The following is a 16,829-nucleotide window of genomic DNA, read 5'->3' as shown; positions in this document are numbered from 1 at the left end:
TCTTATCAAAGTAACTTTGTCGGTCAGCTAGGTTTCTGCAGATGCTAATCAGCTAGTATTGTACTGCCAGCTGCTCTGACATAGGAGCTCGTACCGGATGGGCAAAAAACGAATTAAGGCCACTAGAAGTCTTAGTTCCTGATGCGTGTTTATTTCATTTTTTTAATTAACATATTTAGTAAACACTCAACCGTCAGAGAAGTGTGCATCATACACGACAGATTGTTTGGGCTGCACTTGACTGGCTGAAGTGAATATGTTCTTTTTTTTAATCGCCACCCACAGCACAACACCATTCTATATTTATTTATTTACCTAAAATCAGCATTTCTAGCGATTATATTGTAAAAAAGTGTCATAATATCTAAAACAAAAACAGAGCCATTATGATGGGACAGGTGATAGCAAGGTTATGCCTTGAATATGGTACTGTAAACGGGTCTATCATCTAACAGTTTGGTTATGTGTGGGGGGGCCTGGGGTGTTCTTTGGTCTGTTGACTGGGAGGGGGGGGCTAGTGCTGGGTTGTTTGACTCATGTCTTGACTCTTCTTTGGCTCTCTTCTAGGTGTTGTAGTCCTTGTAGTGTGTTTTTGTGTTGAAAAGCCAATGAAGGGTTTTTTGTTTGTTCCCATTCTCTCTCTCTGTCAGTTCCACTTTAACCCAGCCCAGTCGATCCTGGTGATGGAAGGGGAGGACCTGGAGAACATGAACGCGGCTCTGAGGAAGGTTTCGTACATCAACTCACGCCAGTTCCCCACGCCGGGCATCAGACGGCTCCACATCTCCACCCCAGTGCAGTACGACTCATCACTTTCATCAACGTCGACATCTCTCTTTCTTCCTTTTTCTCTCTTTTCCTTCATTCGCTGTGCCTGTGTCCTTCTTCCCTCTCCGGTCTTGTGTCTTCTCTCCCTCTTCTCTCCATCCCCCTCCCCTATCTTATTGTATTTCTCTCAGTTTGTGAGAAATCGAACACATATGCACTGTTTGTATGTACTGGCTAGTCAGTATCACTCAGTCCTCTAAAACCACCACGGCTCTCTTCCTGTGGGTTAATACTCCAAGGATAACGAATGGGCAACTAGGATTCACCTCAATGTTTCTCTAAATTTAACTGACTTTGTGTTGACAGTCATTGCCTATATCTTCTCATCACCAGAACAAAACATCCCAACTCCTCAGAGTACAGTGCCTAAGTTCGGAAAGTATTCGGACCCCTTCACGTTTTCCACATTGGATTAATACAGAGAGAACAGAAGACAGAGAGAGACAGACTTAGAGAAAGAGAAAGAGGAAGAGAGGCACATGAGACTGTGATACACAATGCATTCGGAAAGTATTCAGACCCCTTCACCTTTTCACATTTTGTTGTGCTAGACTAAATTTAAAATAGATTCAATTAAAATAATTTGCCATCAATCCACACACAATACCCCCAGAATGACAAAGTGAAATTCAAATACAGAAATACCTCATGTACATATAAGTATTCAGAGCCTTTGCTATGACACTCTTAAAATCAGCTAAAATGCAAAAATGTCATCAACCATAAATTTACTGAAATAAATAAAAAAGTAAAAGAATGAAAAAGATTAGTCAGAAGCTTAAGCCGTTTATTCTCAATGTAACATGAGATCCAGAAGATTTGCAACGTTTAGAGGATCTGATGATCTAATCGGAATCACAAATTGCATACCTCTTAATACAAAAAAAACATGAGACCTCCCCCTATTAAGATTATATTGAGAGGTGTGACAGTAATAATCAGTCATCTATTCTCCTAATAATCAGTCATCTATTCTCCTAATAATCAGTCATCTATCCGGCAGGTTAAGTGGACTTTGAAAAGTTTTTGTGCTGAGATGTTTGGTAATAAGCTGATACATGTTTCATCATTGACAAATTTGATGAACAGACATGGGGGTTTTCCCTTTGTCATTCAGTACTGTGTGTGGATTATATGTCTATTTATTTTTACATTTAATCCATTTTAAATTGAGTCTATAATACAACAACATGTGAAAAAGTGAAGGGGTCTGAATACTTTGCGAAGGCATTGTAATAATAATATCACAGTCTCATGCAGTTTCTCTCTTTCTCTAATTCTGTCGCTCTCTGTCTTCTGTTCTCTCCTTCTCTTTAATCCACCATTCTCTCTTGCCACCTGGGGCGTGTTTTCACATTTTAATGTTATTTATTAATAATTTTGTCTGGGTTTTGCCAGAAGACAGCGAGAGAGAGAGAGAGAGAGAGAGAGAGAGAGAGAGAGAGAGAGAGAGAGAGAGAGAGACTTGCTGCTATTGTATAACAGCCTTCCCCTCGCAGGCTCTTGTGAATATTCATTACAAACTTAGATATGTGCAGCCCCCCACAGCCCAGCCCTAGGGGGGTGGGCCCCACCCCCCCTCCCTCCACCACCCCCCTGTTGGGATCGACGCAAGGCCGCGGGCGGAGTCCCTTCAGCTAGCATAGTGGAAGGGAATTTAGAAAGGGGTAGTGGACCGGGCCGCAGGCGCACCGATTAGAATTAATACATTATGCAAATGAGTCCTAAACTTTGTGTACTCCTTAATGTTGTTTAATAAAGTTTTCTTTTCCCAGACTATAGTCTGGTTTAGTGTGTGTATCTCCTACTGTTGCACATGGTGTTCATCCAGGAAGACTTTGATAACAACATTGAGAACAATGGTTGGTCAATCAGCACACAATTATACTTCCAATTTATAATTTAGAACAACATCCAGGAAGAGACATCATGAGCATCAACAGCTAAATCAGATTAGCGCTCGAGCCAAAACACGAGCTCCCGCTGAGCGATCCCGCTATTTGTTGGAAACCTCCCCCCAGTAAGTGTCTTATCATTGTAAACAAATAAAAAGTATTGTTGATTAATTCTTTAAAACACAATTAAATGTGTTTTTCGACTAAACCCTAATTACCCTAATTACTGCAGGCATCAGGAAAAAGTAACTAGCATTAATCTGTGCAGGGCCTTTGTTCTCCCCTGTCATATTTTCCTGTAATTAAGTTGGATGGAGTCCAAGTACTCACCGGAAACCCTCCTCGCTCTACTGCCTCCAACTTCTCTTCGTAACAATACACTGCTGAGGCCCGGGAAAGACAGCGGAAAGACGGCGCGCAGATCGTCGCCTGAGAGAGAGATTATACACCAGACAGTGGCGCAGATCATACGCCTGAAAACATGTTTTTCTATAACCAGGACAGGGATTCGACATGGGGATGGTGGCACATTTGTTCTACGTGACTAACGTTTACAGCGCTGTTTAGGTGGGAGAAAAAACAGAATAAATAGCGGAACACAGGAGATAACGGTAATCACAAGTGATTCAATTCCTTTACACGAAGCACAGACGAGAGCCCCTCATTGTTCTGGCCTTTTCTGTTAAGCTCATGGAGCTGGATAAATAGCTGTCGCGCCACTTTCTGAGCGCTGACAGATGTTCGTTTTCCTCGAAGAATACAGTCGGATCCAAAAGCTTCCCTCTGGTTGCTTGCTATCTTTCACAAGTCCCTTGTTTGCTGTCGTTTTCCCTCTCCCCTCAGCTCTCTCTCTCTCTCTCTCTCTCTCTCTCTCTCTCTCTCTCTCTCTCTCTCTCTCTCTCTCTCTCTCTCTCTCTCTCTCTCTCCCTCTCTCTCTCTCTCTCTCTCTCTCCCTCTCTCTCTCTCTCTCTCTCTCTCCCTCGCGGTTCTTTCTCTCTAGTTGTTTTTTTACCTGATTGATTGATGTCTAATCTGCATTGTTTATGCTATGTGTCAAGTCATTCATGCATGGCAATATCAGATGTCTGCATCAACGTCTGGATATTGTTTCTCTCTCAGACTGAGAGTCTGTCTCAGCTCACTGTCAAGCTTCCCCACCACTACAGTTTAGGCTGCTCTAGCCTTTTCCTAGAATTCACACACACACACACACACACACACACACACACACACACACACACACACACACACACACACACACTTCTCTTTAAACCCTTACCCAGCTCTCTCCATCCTCGTCCACTCTTTCTACAACAGCCCCCTTCATATCCTTCCTCTTCTGGCAGGTGTTTCGGGGAGGACACGTGCATCTCCATCCCAGACATTGACGCGGTAGTGATGGTGCTGCAGCCCAGCGAGCCACGCATCACCATCACAGGGGTGGAGAGACTGAGCAGACCTGTGTTGGACCTGAGAGGCCCCGCAGGCCTACCCCTGTTCCAGGACTTCCACATCGTCAGCACCGTCACAAAGGGAGATGCAGCCTCCTCCCCCCACACAGGTACAGTGCTCTATATACTCTATACTGGATCACACTCTGAGAAAGGCACACACTGTACTGGTAAACATTCTCCTATATATGGAACACACAGTAACACAGGTAGGCAACACAGGAAGGCACACGCACACATGCACGCGCGCACACACACACACAGACATAGACATAGACACAGACACACACACAGACACACACGCACACACACACACAGACACACACACACACACACTATCTAAGGGGGTTACAGATACACACACAGGAAAACACACTCATAGGCATACGTATACAAACAAGTGCAACCAGGTCACACCCCACAGACAGGTAAACACACCCAGATGTGTTTGACAGAGCAAGCTTGCCCCCTCTCGACTTCATCCCACAGTGAGTCTTGTCTGCTTGAAATGACGGGAAAAAAATACTAAAACATCTGCAATTCACGCACCAGTAAATAACTGAACACCCCTTGCCTACTTCCTATCGAAATCTGTTCATTCTTTCATGAACACTTAATCTCTTACCCTACGCTGCGCCACCTGTCCCAGAATCCTTTAGAGAACCATAACTTGCCTCAAGGGTCAACTTCCTGCAAGCTTTCCATCTGTTTGCACGGATGCAAGTCTGTGGGATTTTAAGTTTGTTTAAGTTTGTGTGTGTGTGTGTGTGTGTGTGTGTGTGTGTGTGCGCGTGTGTGCGTGTGTGTGTGTGTGTGTGTGTGTGTGTGCGCGTGCCTCCATTTCCAGTCACTCCACAGCTACACGGATCAGTTCACGAAGGGTGTAACCTCAAGTGTAATCCTGCTGTGTAAGCGTTAGTTAGTTAGTGAGAGGTAAACGGAAAATGGACTGCACTTATATAGCGCCTTATTCCAAAAGCGCTTTACAGCGGCCTCTCATTCACCCATTCACACACACATTCACACACCAATGGCAGCAAGCTAGGCAAGGCACTGGCCCTTGAGAGGTGGGAGCTGGCTTGGTAGAGGTAGCTGGCCTGTACTAATGGCTTCAGGACTAGCTATCCCTCCCTCCCTCCCTCCCTCTCTCTCTCCCTCCCTCCACAGCCCAGGCCCCCCTGCTGAGTAACTCTTCTGCCTACCAGACAAATTATTGAATGATTCCTGGGTGACCACCAAATGGGAAATGGCATTTAAATCCCTGCTCTAGTCTTCTCGGAGCGAGACTCAGAACAACACAGAAGGAGCAGCGCTGAACTCAATTAGAGGGAGATAAGCAGAGCGAGATTCCTCTCCATTGTGACGGAAGAAGAAGAAGAAAAAAAACGGCATCACTTTCAGAACTCAGACTCTCTTTCTCCTGGTGAAATGGAGACCACAGCTGGAGGATACAGATTAGCCAAGACGTGTGTGTGTGTGTGTGTGTGTGTGTGTGTGTGTCTGTGTGTGTGTGTGTGTGTGTGTGTGTGTGTGTCTGTGTGTGTGTGTCTGTGTCTATGTCTGTGTGTGTGTGTGTGTCTGTGTCTGTGTCTGTGTGTGTGTGTGTGTGTGTGTGTGTGTGTCTCTGTGTGTGTGTGTGTGTGTGTGTGTGTGTCTGTGTCTATGTCTGTGTGTGTGTGTGTGTCTGTGTCTGTCTGTGTCTGTGTCTGTGTGTGTCTGTGTGTGTGTGTGTCTGTGTCTGTGTCTGTCTGTGTGTCTGTGTGTGTGTGTGTGTGTGTGCGTGCGTGCGTGTGGGAATACGGAGAGAGGTGTTGCTGAACATATTTTGGGGGGAACTAGTCAAATCCTTCGGTGGTGGTGGTTTACATGAATGAATCATGAATCATCATCACCCCCATTTGCGTCCTAGATTGTGGAAGATGGGACCCCCAGGGGAGCCTCGCGGAGGCTGATAAGTGGGCTTGGCAGGTGCCAGCCCAGGGGGGACCACAGCAGGGGAAGATCCAAAGCAATGTGGCTACTGCTTAGCAGACTGTTGAGCAGACTGGGATGATGACTATGAGCTGTCTAAATGTTTACCAGTAGAGACATTTACAGCATGGGGGCATTGGTGGCAGGTTTGTGTGTGTGTGTGTGTGTGTGTGTGTGTGTGTGTGTTCCTGCGTGCGTGCGTGCGTGCGTGTATGTGTGAGCATGTGTATTGTGAATAATTCATTGTGTGTGTGTGTGTGTGTGTGTGTGTGTGTATAATGTGCATGTGATGTGTGAGCATGTGCATTGTGAATAATTCATTGTGTGTGTGTCTGTGTGTGTGTGTGTGTGTGTGTGTGCGTGTGTGTGTGTTTGTGTGTGTGTGTGTGTGTGTGTGTGTGCGTGCGTACGCGTTTGGTTTATGTGTGCAGCAGCCCACAGGCCTGGGGTGCAGGAGGAGATCATCCATAACCTGGACTACTGTGACATCTTGGTGCTGGGGGAAGAGCTGCGGAGCGACCAGGAGAGTCTCACGCTGCACCGGAGCACCCTGCTGGGCAAACACCTGGACGCCACCAACTCAACCTCTGGCATGTCCATCTATGGTACGTTACCTCAGAAACCACTTCCCTGACCTCCTAATTTTAATTTTTAATTTAATTAATTAATTTCGTTTTGCCATTTAGCAGACGCTTTTAATCCAAAGCGATTTACAATTACGAATTACAGGGACATTCCCCCTGGAGTAATTGAGGGCTAAGTGCCTTACTCAAGGGCACACTAGTAGTGGTGTGGTTTCAGGCGGGATTTGAACCTTCCGATCACAAGTCCAACTCACTATCCACTAGACCACCACTAGACCACCATTACCTCCTTACCGCTAACCCCTACACCCCTACACCGCCATTGTCCATCTATGGTACATACTGTATGTTAACCATTGAAACACCTATTCCTGCTCCTCAATAAGTCAATATTTATATATTTGGCCACCTACACCAACTCCACCTCGGGCATGTCCGTTTATACGTTGGTACATAACCACGGAGAGCTAACAGGTAACCTCTCTAACTAGAGAAGGGACCTTGTTACATCCATTTATTATGCACTGCAATGTTTTATTCAAAACCATGGCTACATGAATATCTCGTCTTACAAACAACCCCTTACAAACAACTAATTTTACCTGCAGCCAGTAGCCAAAGATATGTCCTTGAAGTTGAAACCCCCCCCTTCCTTCCCCTCCTCTGTCTGAGATTGGTAACCATAGAAACGGTCTCTCTCCCTCCCAGGTGTGGACTCCATGTCCAACTATGAGCAGGTGATCAGGCAGGTGCGCTACCACAACTGGCATCCCGCCCAGATCAGTGACAGGAAGTTCCGCCTCACCTGCTCCGAGCTGAACGGACGCTACACCAGCAATGAGTTTAACCTGGAGGTCAGTCCACGTGGGAGGATGTCTTATATTATGTTCCAATAGGCCTTGGTTGTTCTCTTCTGAGATACAGTACCAGTCAAACGTTCGGACACACTTTCCCCCATTCAATTGAATGGAAAAAAGTGTGTCCAAACGTTTGCCTGGTACTGTATGTTGACATGTTGATCAGACAGTATCCACACCACATACTTCCTACCTCCTATTTCTCTCTGTCAGTCAGTCCAGGATTATAAGTGCTTATTTGATCATGATGTATCCAGAGAGGTTTATCTTTTGTTATAGAGTATCTATACCTTTTCTCTGTTACCTTGCTCAGGTCAGCGTACTCCACAGCTCGGAGGCTAAGGAGCATGTCAATCACATGGTGGCCCCACCCCAGTACATGCAAGTGGTCCATCATCCAGCTATGGTTCACAATCTATACCCCACCCACAACTCAGGTAAGACTAGAAGACGAATTAGCTCTCTCAACTCATAGGGGAATAGGGGAGACCAGGGAAGAATACCCCTATGAACTCCTAGGGGAATAGGGGAGACCAGGGAGAAGATGTTACGGTTTACTTTCTATAAATCCTTACATTGTGATAACTGTTCAGTTGGCTAACTTGACATGAATGACACGTGTCTGAATTTGTGGTCAGCTAGTTAGCACATAAGACTTAGAAGTCATGGCTGCCAGGGTTGGGGGCAAATGTAACAGTGTTCGAGTTACCTGGGGACAATTGTAACACCGTGTCCTTGGCATGAGGACAGCTCAGATGGGAGTGACCGCTACATTTGCGACCACAGTGAATCACACTTATCAGTCTGGGGCTTGGCATTGCGTGACATTATAATTATTATTATTAAGGTTCTATCTCCATTTTTGTCAAAATGTATTTTTTTTACATAATCTAATCTGGTGATACAATTACACAGATTATCCCAATTCTGACAATACTATGGGGAAAATTCTGCCATAGAAATTCTCTATAGCCTAATGAACTTGGGAATATTTTGTGAGTGGAGGCTATTATGCAGCATAATTGAATACAGAAACTGTATCAATATGGAAACCAGTTAGTTAGGTAACCTAGGTATAGCCAGTTGCATTTGTAACCAAATAATTTGCCTGTGCAAATATGTGGTCTTAGGCTATTCATAGAATCTGTGTTTGAAGTAAATGCGTCTTATATCAAAAGAGTATATATCACGTATGATAGTATCCTAATGGCAAATAATCCATCATCCAACTCCTTTTATAGAGGGGGGCTACATCATTCGAGTGGGACAACATGTTTAATGTACCGGTACACTTGTTTTTAAACTAGAGACTATAGTGTTAGGCTAGGTCTAGGCTATAGTGTTAGGTCAAGTTAAGATGTAATTTTGTATTTTTGTATTGTTGCTCAGAGAATGAAGATATTCAAAGCAAAATCAACCATTCCTCACATATTTTGTGAAGGCTTGCTATTTTAACTAATCAGTGTACTTTTAGCTCATAAAAGGGACCCATTTTAAAAGGGCTTGAGATGTAAGTTTGTGATATAAAAAGAACATACTGGTCTCGGCTGAGTGGTCTCTGAGTAATTGCAAAACATTTTACAATGCCCCCGGTCTCTCCTACCTGCAGCATAATTATGCAGGTTTTCATTCCAACCAATTTACTAATCAGCCTCAATTTAAAAGGGCAATCTTGGATTCAGACTATAAGAAAGTGTTCTCCCTGCCTCTTTATTTGATAAACAGCTGAGGTATGGGAATGAGCAAATGTAACCACTCTTAAATACATAGACGGAGATGTAACGTAGGTCTTTACATAGCAATGGTCAAATGTTTAAGTTTGAGGTTACATTATTTGTAACGTGTTTACAAAGCAATCCATTACCGCCCGGTGGCACTCACACCAATCATCATGAAGTGCTTCGAGAAACTAGTCCGGGCCCACATACTCACACGCCTCCCGCCCAACCTGGATCCATACCAGTTCGCCTACAGAGCCCACAGGTCCACAGAGGACGCCATCGCGACGACTCTCCACGCCACTCTATCCCACCTGGAGAGGGGAAACAGCTACGCGAGACTGCTCTTCGTGGACTTCAGCTCCGCCTTCAACACCATCCTTCCAGACAGGCTAGTGACCAAACTACTAGACCTGGGTCTATCACACTCTATATGTGCGTTGATCAAGGACTTCCTGACCGACCGCCCCCAGAGGGTGCGGGTGGGCCCCCACACCTCCACAGCCCTCAGACTCAGCACTGGGTCCCCCCAGGGCTGCGTGCTAAGCCCCATCCTCTACAACCTCTACACCTACGACTTCACCCCCGTCCACCCCAGCAACTCCATCGTAAAGTTTGCAGACGACACCACCGTGGTGGGATGCATCTCGGGGCGGGACGAGGCGGCGTACAGGGATGAGGTAGAGCAACTGAGCAAGCTGTGCAAGGTTAACAACCTGCTGCTGAACAAGTCAAAGACCCAGGAAATCATCGTAGACTTCAGGAGGAAAAAGTCAGAGATCCAGCCCCTGCTCATCGACGGAGAGAGCGTGGAGAGAGTCTCAACCCTCCGATTCCTGGGGATGCACATGCGGGATGACCTGACCTGGAAGGACAACACAAAAGGCACCATCAAGAGGGCACAACAGCGGCTATACACCCTGAGAGTCCTCAGGAAGGAACACAGCAAGCAGGAGATACTGGTGACCTTCTACCGCGGCGCAGTGGAGAGCATCCTCACCTACGGCATCTGCAACTGGTTCTCCATCTGCACAACAGCGGAGAGAAATGCGCTACAGAGAGTCGTGAGAACAGCACAGAAGATCACCGGCGCCCCCCTCCCCTCTCTGGAAGAGCTGTACAACACACGCTGTCTCAGGAAGGCCTCCAAGATCTCCAGGGACCCGACCCACCCTGGGTACGAACACTTTACCAGGCTGCCCTCGAAAAGGCGGTTCAGGACCCTGGCCGCAAAGACAAACAGACTGAAGAACAGCTTCTACCACAGGGCCGTCCAGGCCCTGAACACAGCAAAGACCTAAGTTCTGGGCCCTGGACAGTCTGGACGGATTGTATGGCAGCTGCTGGACTGAAAAAATCAGGTGTAGTGCTGAGGCACAAACATGTACATTTCAAGCCTGCAAACTGTGACACTTTAAATAAATGTGAAACAATACTATTGTGCAATATGACAACCCTAGTCGTCTATCTGTACAGTATAGTACAGTGGATAGTGTACATAGCCTTTATTTATGTAAACCAGCTCCTTCCCTTCTTGTGATTTTTTTTTAAAAGTGTTTTTTTTTCCCTTTCCTAACACCAGGGGAGCCACCCCTCCTAAATGTCGTTGTTTGGTACCTGTACTGTAGCAATGACAATAAAGTCCATTCATTCATTCATTTATTCATTCATTCATTCATTATAAAGTTTATCGCGACACCACTGTGGAAAGAAACGACGGAGCCTGAAAATGATGAGAAAAAAAATGGAAGCAGACAAAAAAAGTGATTAAAAAATGTGCGATACAGTAGCAAAGCAGTGGCAACTCAATATTGCGTCACAATGGTATTAGTGGGTGTTTAGCTTGTCCCGTTCACACCGAAACAGACCCACTAAACGAGTCAGTTTTCTAATAGGTTGGCCCACTAAATGAGTCAGCTTTCTAATAGGTTGGCCCACTAAATGAGTCAGCTTTCTAATAGGTTCGTAGCTCGGCAATTGCTGGAGAGGATTTTAGTGGGTAGACCCATTCACACCGAACCCTCTCCAGCAATAACCCACTAAATTCCTAGGTACACTATTTGGTGTGAATGGGACTCAAGTTACATTCTTCAATAATCAATGGCTATACAGTATAGAAATAATTTAAAAGTCCTCAAATGCCAGTCCCAGATTGCCGCTGTAAAGGCAGAACTATTTGACGTATTCTAGGTCATGATTCATTTCAAGTTTCAAACTTACCAAGCATATCGTGAGCTTAGAATTATAAGGTTCTATCTCCGTTCAGGGTAGTTCAGAGATATTGAGCGTCAACGTTTTTACATTCCATTATGTTTTGTGAGATGGAACCGTTGTATTTTATGAATTACTAACTAAAAAACACCTAATGGATCAGATTATGTAAAAAACTACATTTTGACCAAAAATGGAGATAGAACCTTATAATTCTAACGTCACGATATACCAAAACATGTCCTGCTCACCTGTGAGTCAGCCCAGCAGATACACTGGGTCCTTAGAATCAATGTTGTGAACCACTATCACAGCTAAAATCAATAGTTAAAGAGAGCATGGTGAAAATGGGCCTCCAGATCCTACTCTAGTACATTCAGATCCCAATGAATGCTCTACCTTAATTATTCATCCAACTCAAATGGGTCAGCTTAGTGTCCTGGAGAGCTCTATGGCTACTGCTGTGTGTGTGTGTGTGTGTGTGTGTGTGTGTGTGTGTGTGTGTGTGAGAGTAGGGAAGGAGATAGACCATTACCTTAAGAGGAATATGGTTACAGTACGCAGCCAGAGAAACAGAGAGTGAGAGAGGGGTAGAGAGAACAGGACATTCATCATCCTGTGATGGGAGACAGCATACTAAATTAATTACATGATTACACTAGCATCTTTGACACATGGAAACTAATTCTGGGGGCAGTTGCACAACTTGAACAGTCTTCAATGTTTAAAACTCCTCCTTGGTAAAGGGCATTTCTATCTTTCATTTTCTGTGGTCATAAACAGAACCCCCCCCCTCCACCCCCATCTTTCACAATATTTACCCAGGGACAACCTGGGCTGTTTTGACCCACAAGTAGTGTGTGAAAAGTGAGTGCATCACACACACACACACACACACACACACACACACACACACACACACACACACACACACACACATCACTGCATGTCAGATTCTCTGAGAGTGCATCTGAGGGTCTCTCGTAGCCTCTGTGAGTTTCAGGGCCAAGGATTTGGTCTGAAGATGTCTTTCCTTCACAGACATAAAGAACAGATTGAATTGAATTATTCATGAAAAGAGGGCCCTCTGTAAATGCATTCACACACTAATAGAACACGCACACATACATTGTCTGCCGGATACAGCAAGGGCAATGTGTTTGATGATATTGCAAGAGGGCACAGGTCTGTGTGTGTGTGTGTGTGTGTGTGTGTGTGTGTGTGTGTGTGTGTGTTCGTGCTTGCGCGTGTATATGTGCGTATACCTGCATGCGTACCTGCGTGCCTGTGAGTGCCTCGGTCTAACTGTTCTTGCTCCTCTTCCTCTCTCCCCAGGCGTCCCCAGTGCTGCCACAGTGGTGATAGTGATCTGTATCGCCGCCCTGGTGGTGGTGGTGGTGCTAGGCATCTACCGCATCCACCTGACCCACCAACAGGAAGGAAAGAGCTCGGACACCGCCAAGGAGAGAGAGCTGGACTGGGACGACTCGGCTCTCACCATCACAGTCAATCCTATGGAGGTCAGAGAGAGCGACAGGAGGGGGGGGGTAGAGGGAGAAGAACAGTATGTATGAGAGGGTAGGAGGTATCGAAGAGATACTGTAGGGCCAGGGTCTGGATAGAGTGTCTGGATAGAGAACAGTGTTGACTATTATGGGAGAAAGTAAGAGGGACTGAGGAGTTCGATTTGGATTCATTGGATGGAATTGAGAGAGACGGCCAGTTAAGGGAAGGAGAAGAGAGAGAGAAAGAGTGAGAGAGAGCGGTGGAAGTAAAAGAGAGAGAGAGGATACAGGATTGGAGATGTGGAACACTGTAGGTTGTACTACTCTGTAGTAAGACACCTCTCGTCTTTCTGCTTCAGAATTTTAAGGAGCCCCAAGCCTCCGAGGAAGAGGCCAGTGAGGAAGAGGAGGAGCAAGACGAAGAGGAGGACGAAGACGACATCACCAGCGCAGAGTCGGACGACAGTGAGGAAGAGGAAGAGGAGGAGGCCAGAGTTCCCAGGGTGCAACAGGGGAGCAAGAGGGGGGGTCAGCTTGATTGGGCCAACTCTACATTATCCTACTGAATACATACACATACACACACATGCTGACACATGCGCACACAGAACCAGGAAATCAATCGATTGGATATAATTGTACAATTGTGGCTCTAAGAGTTAGGTAACGTCTCCCCCTACTGGTGAAAACGGTTATGCGATAATGCTATGTGAAGTGATATTTCAGAAACACACACACACACACACACACACACACACACACTGTACTAGTCATGATCCAGCCTGTAGCTCCGTCTAAAATACTCTGTCCCATTATTTTTTGAAGCATCTGGTGTTAATTGCTTACTTACCCTGTGGAACTCCAACACAGTAATAGTACCCAGTGATCTCGGTCCCAAGTCCCAGTCCAAAAGCTTACATCTTACCTAAAATACCTACTGTTTTATACTGAGACTGTGAAAAATATGAAATAATATGAAAATATACTACTGAAATGTGCTTGTCGGACATCTGTTTTTCCACCTACTATTTCAGGGTCCTAAAATCTCTGGAGGAGCTGTGATCTTTGTGCTCCTTTGTGGTTTCTCTCCCATAGGTAGTTGAAGATATTGTAGGGAACTACTATCCTTGGTATCTGTGTACCTTCTGTGAGATCCAATTAAATGCCATGAAAATTGAAGATAGTCAATAATATTTATTGCATTGATTTGCAGTATTTTAATACCTGAAATATTTTTTGATTTGTTGCAATGGAATATATTTTATTTTATCACTGCTTATTGTTATGCCTGGAGATGATGCCCGGTTGATTTAAAAGATTATATGGCAGAATTCAAATGACACTAAAGAAATCTTTGTTTTGTTTTCGACTGGTGCGTTATTGCCAATGTCATATTTACAGAGTAAAGGGTTTAATTTCTTTGGTTATGTTTTTGGACACACTAGGAGAGAGGATGATCCTTGTACATTTGTATATGCTCCTCTGACCTGTAAATACTGCCTAGAGTAGGTGAGTCCCATCCTGAACCCAGCAAACTCCGCCTTTCCCCCATCTGTATGCACACCCAAATATGCGCACCAAAACCAGCCCTAATGAATCTGTACATGTCCCTCCCAAACACGACCCCTTCTGTGTGTTTGCTTCATAACATTCAAATGATTCAGATCGGCTCAGATTTAACAACAGACATAGGATGCCTGTTCCTTCAACCTGTGAGAATTGAAATGATTACAGTAGCATATTTTACACATGGAAACTAATTTGAGGGACAGTTGCACAACTCGATCAGTCTTCAATGTTCCAGTTGAACTGTATGTAAAGGGCATTTATAGTCGTCTTTACTTGTATGTAGTCATAACCAGCAACCCCCCCTCCACCCCCATCTTTAACAATAGTATCTTGTATCTGTAGGTAATCCTGGTACCCAATGACTGACTGAGAGCCTTCCCCTGTTTGTGACATTAGAATTATAAGGTTCTATCTCCATTTTTGTCCAAATTGAGTTTTTTTCACATAATCTGATCCATTAGGTGTTTATTAATGGCTGTGTGGTGTTATTTTTAAAATGTTTACATTTTTGAGTTAGTAATTAATAAAATACAAAGGTTCCATCTCACAAAACATAATGGAATGTAAAAACTTAGACGCTCAATATCTCTGAACTGCCCTAAACGGAGATAGAACCTTAAGCTCACGAGTTATCTGTCTCTCACTGTCACACACTCCTAACTCCTTTGGTTCTAGCTGGGGGGAAGAGCCATGTCTCTAAGACTCTGTGTATAGCTACATTGTTCATGTGAAGTTCTCAAAAGTTGTTTAAGGTTACCTCATCCGCTGTGACACCTGTGCTTGTGACGTCACTCCCCTTACACCTGCCTCCCTCCCTCCCCCCCCTAAAAGAAAACCTTTGGTGGACTTTGCATTGAACCCTGCTGTTCTCCCAACGTTTGTTTGAGAAGAAGAAGAGGAGGAAAATAAATATGAACCTTGTAAAATGTGTAAAACCTTCTTTTATTTTTAGTTTTTATTTATTTATTTATTTTTTACTTTTTCTTTGGTCTGTTTTTTTGTTTCCTTAAACTGGTCACTACAGCACTTTCTGTACATTGGCCAATAAAGAGTTGTTTTACAATCTGGCTGTGTGTCTCAGTTATTGTGTGCGTGTGCGTGTGCGTGTGTGTGTGTGTGTGTGTGTGTGTGTGTGTGTGTGTGTGTGTGTGTGTGTGTGTGTGTGTGTGTGTGTGCGTGCGTGCGTGCGTGTGTGTGTGTGTGTGTGTGTGTGTGTGTGCTCCGTAGTAGTAGTATGCAGTTATGGAATTATATTTATCACTGTGATGTGATTTAACTAGCCAACTCCGTACTACGTTAGCGGAGCGAATTACGTGTGGAATTAGCATGCTAGCAGGTGTTTTCATATAAAATGTTAGATATTATATCAGCCATAGCTGACTAGTGAGCCTGCATCAACCTTAATGCTATTCAAGTGCAAGAAGATTACATTTGTCTTTTTGCAAATCTATGTTTTTGCTTACAAAGTGGATTTTTTTTCTCACAAAATATTTCTTTGCTTTTGATTTAATTAGGCTCAAGATAAACTCCATATATCTGAGACCAAACCGGTCTACTTAACTGCAAGAGAATATGTCCACTATGCAGTGAAATCGGCGAAAAGTAGCTTCAATGACAGCTTCACATGTAGACCACTAGATGGCAGCGCACACCATATTGGAGTCTGTATCGTTGTTATGTAACGTCTGGGTCAAGACGACCATACGAATTATAGAAATAAACAAAGATGTAATTGATAAAAGGTGCTATATAAAGTTTATTATTATTATTATAAATCCTAGAATTCAAAAACAAACATATAACAGAACACTCAAGAACACCAACAGAAAATGAAGACAAGTTATTGTCAAATCAAAACTTTACAAACAATTTCAATTCAATTCAAGGGCTGTGGCTTTGGGGAAAAAACTGTTCAAGTGTCGTGATGTTTTTGACCTGGTGGCTCTGTACCGCTGTCCAGAAGGGAGTAGTTCAAACAAGCTGTGAGCTGGATGTGAGGGGACAGCCACAATCTTGCGTTCTGTCTTCAGTGATCTGGAGCTATGGAGGTCTGTGATGGGAGGCAGGGGGCAGCCGATGATCCACTCAGCTGTCCGTACGACTCTTTGTAGTTTGGCCTTGGATCGGGCAGACGCAGAGTCGTACCAGACAGTGATGGAAGATGTTAGGATGCTCTCTATGACGGCCCTGTAGAACTGGACCATGATGTGGAGTCTCTTCAGCTGACGGAGGAAGAACAA

At 44.5% G+C, this 16,829-nt stretch overlaps 1 pseudogene across 1 annotated transcript in view; it reads left to right on the top strand.

Annotated features, from left to right (window-relative positions):
- The window catches only part of LOC308172844 (calsyntenin-2-like), a 21,480-nt pseudogene extending 7,894 nt beyond the window's left edge, over window positions 1-13,586 (top strand). The window contains exons 3-9 of the transcript in view: window positions 651-799; window positions 4,070-4,284; window positions 6,580-6,750; window positions 7,438-7,583; window positions 7,900-8,023; window positions 12,851-13,035; window positions 13,380-13,586. The product of the transcript in view is annotated as a calsyntenin-2-like (transcript). The remainder of the gene's footprint in view (window positions 1-650; window positions 800-4,069; window positions 4,285-6,579; window positions 6,751-7,437; window positions 7,584-7,899; window positions 8,024-12,850; window positions 13,036-13,379) is intronic.
- Window positions 13,587-16,829: the final 3,243 nt, after the last annotated feature.

The sequence above is a fragment of the Nansenia antarctica genome (assembly GCF_963989245.1).
Source record: "Nansenia antarctica genome assembly, chromosome: 17".
Lineage (NCBI taxonomy): Eukaryota > Metazoa > Chordata > Actinopteri > Argentiniformes > Microstomatidae > Nansenia > Nansenia antarctica.
Note: the sequence above shows the minus strand (reverse complement) of the source record. Positions and strands in the feature narration are given on the sequence as shown.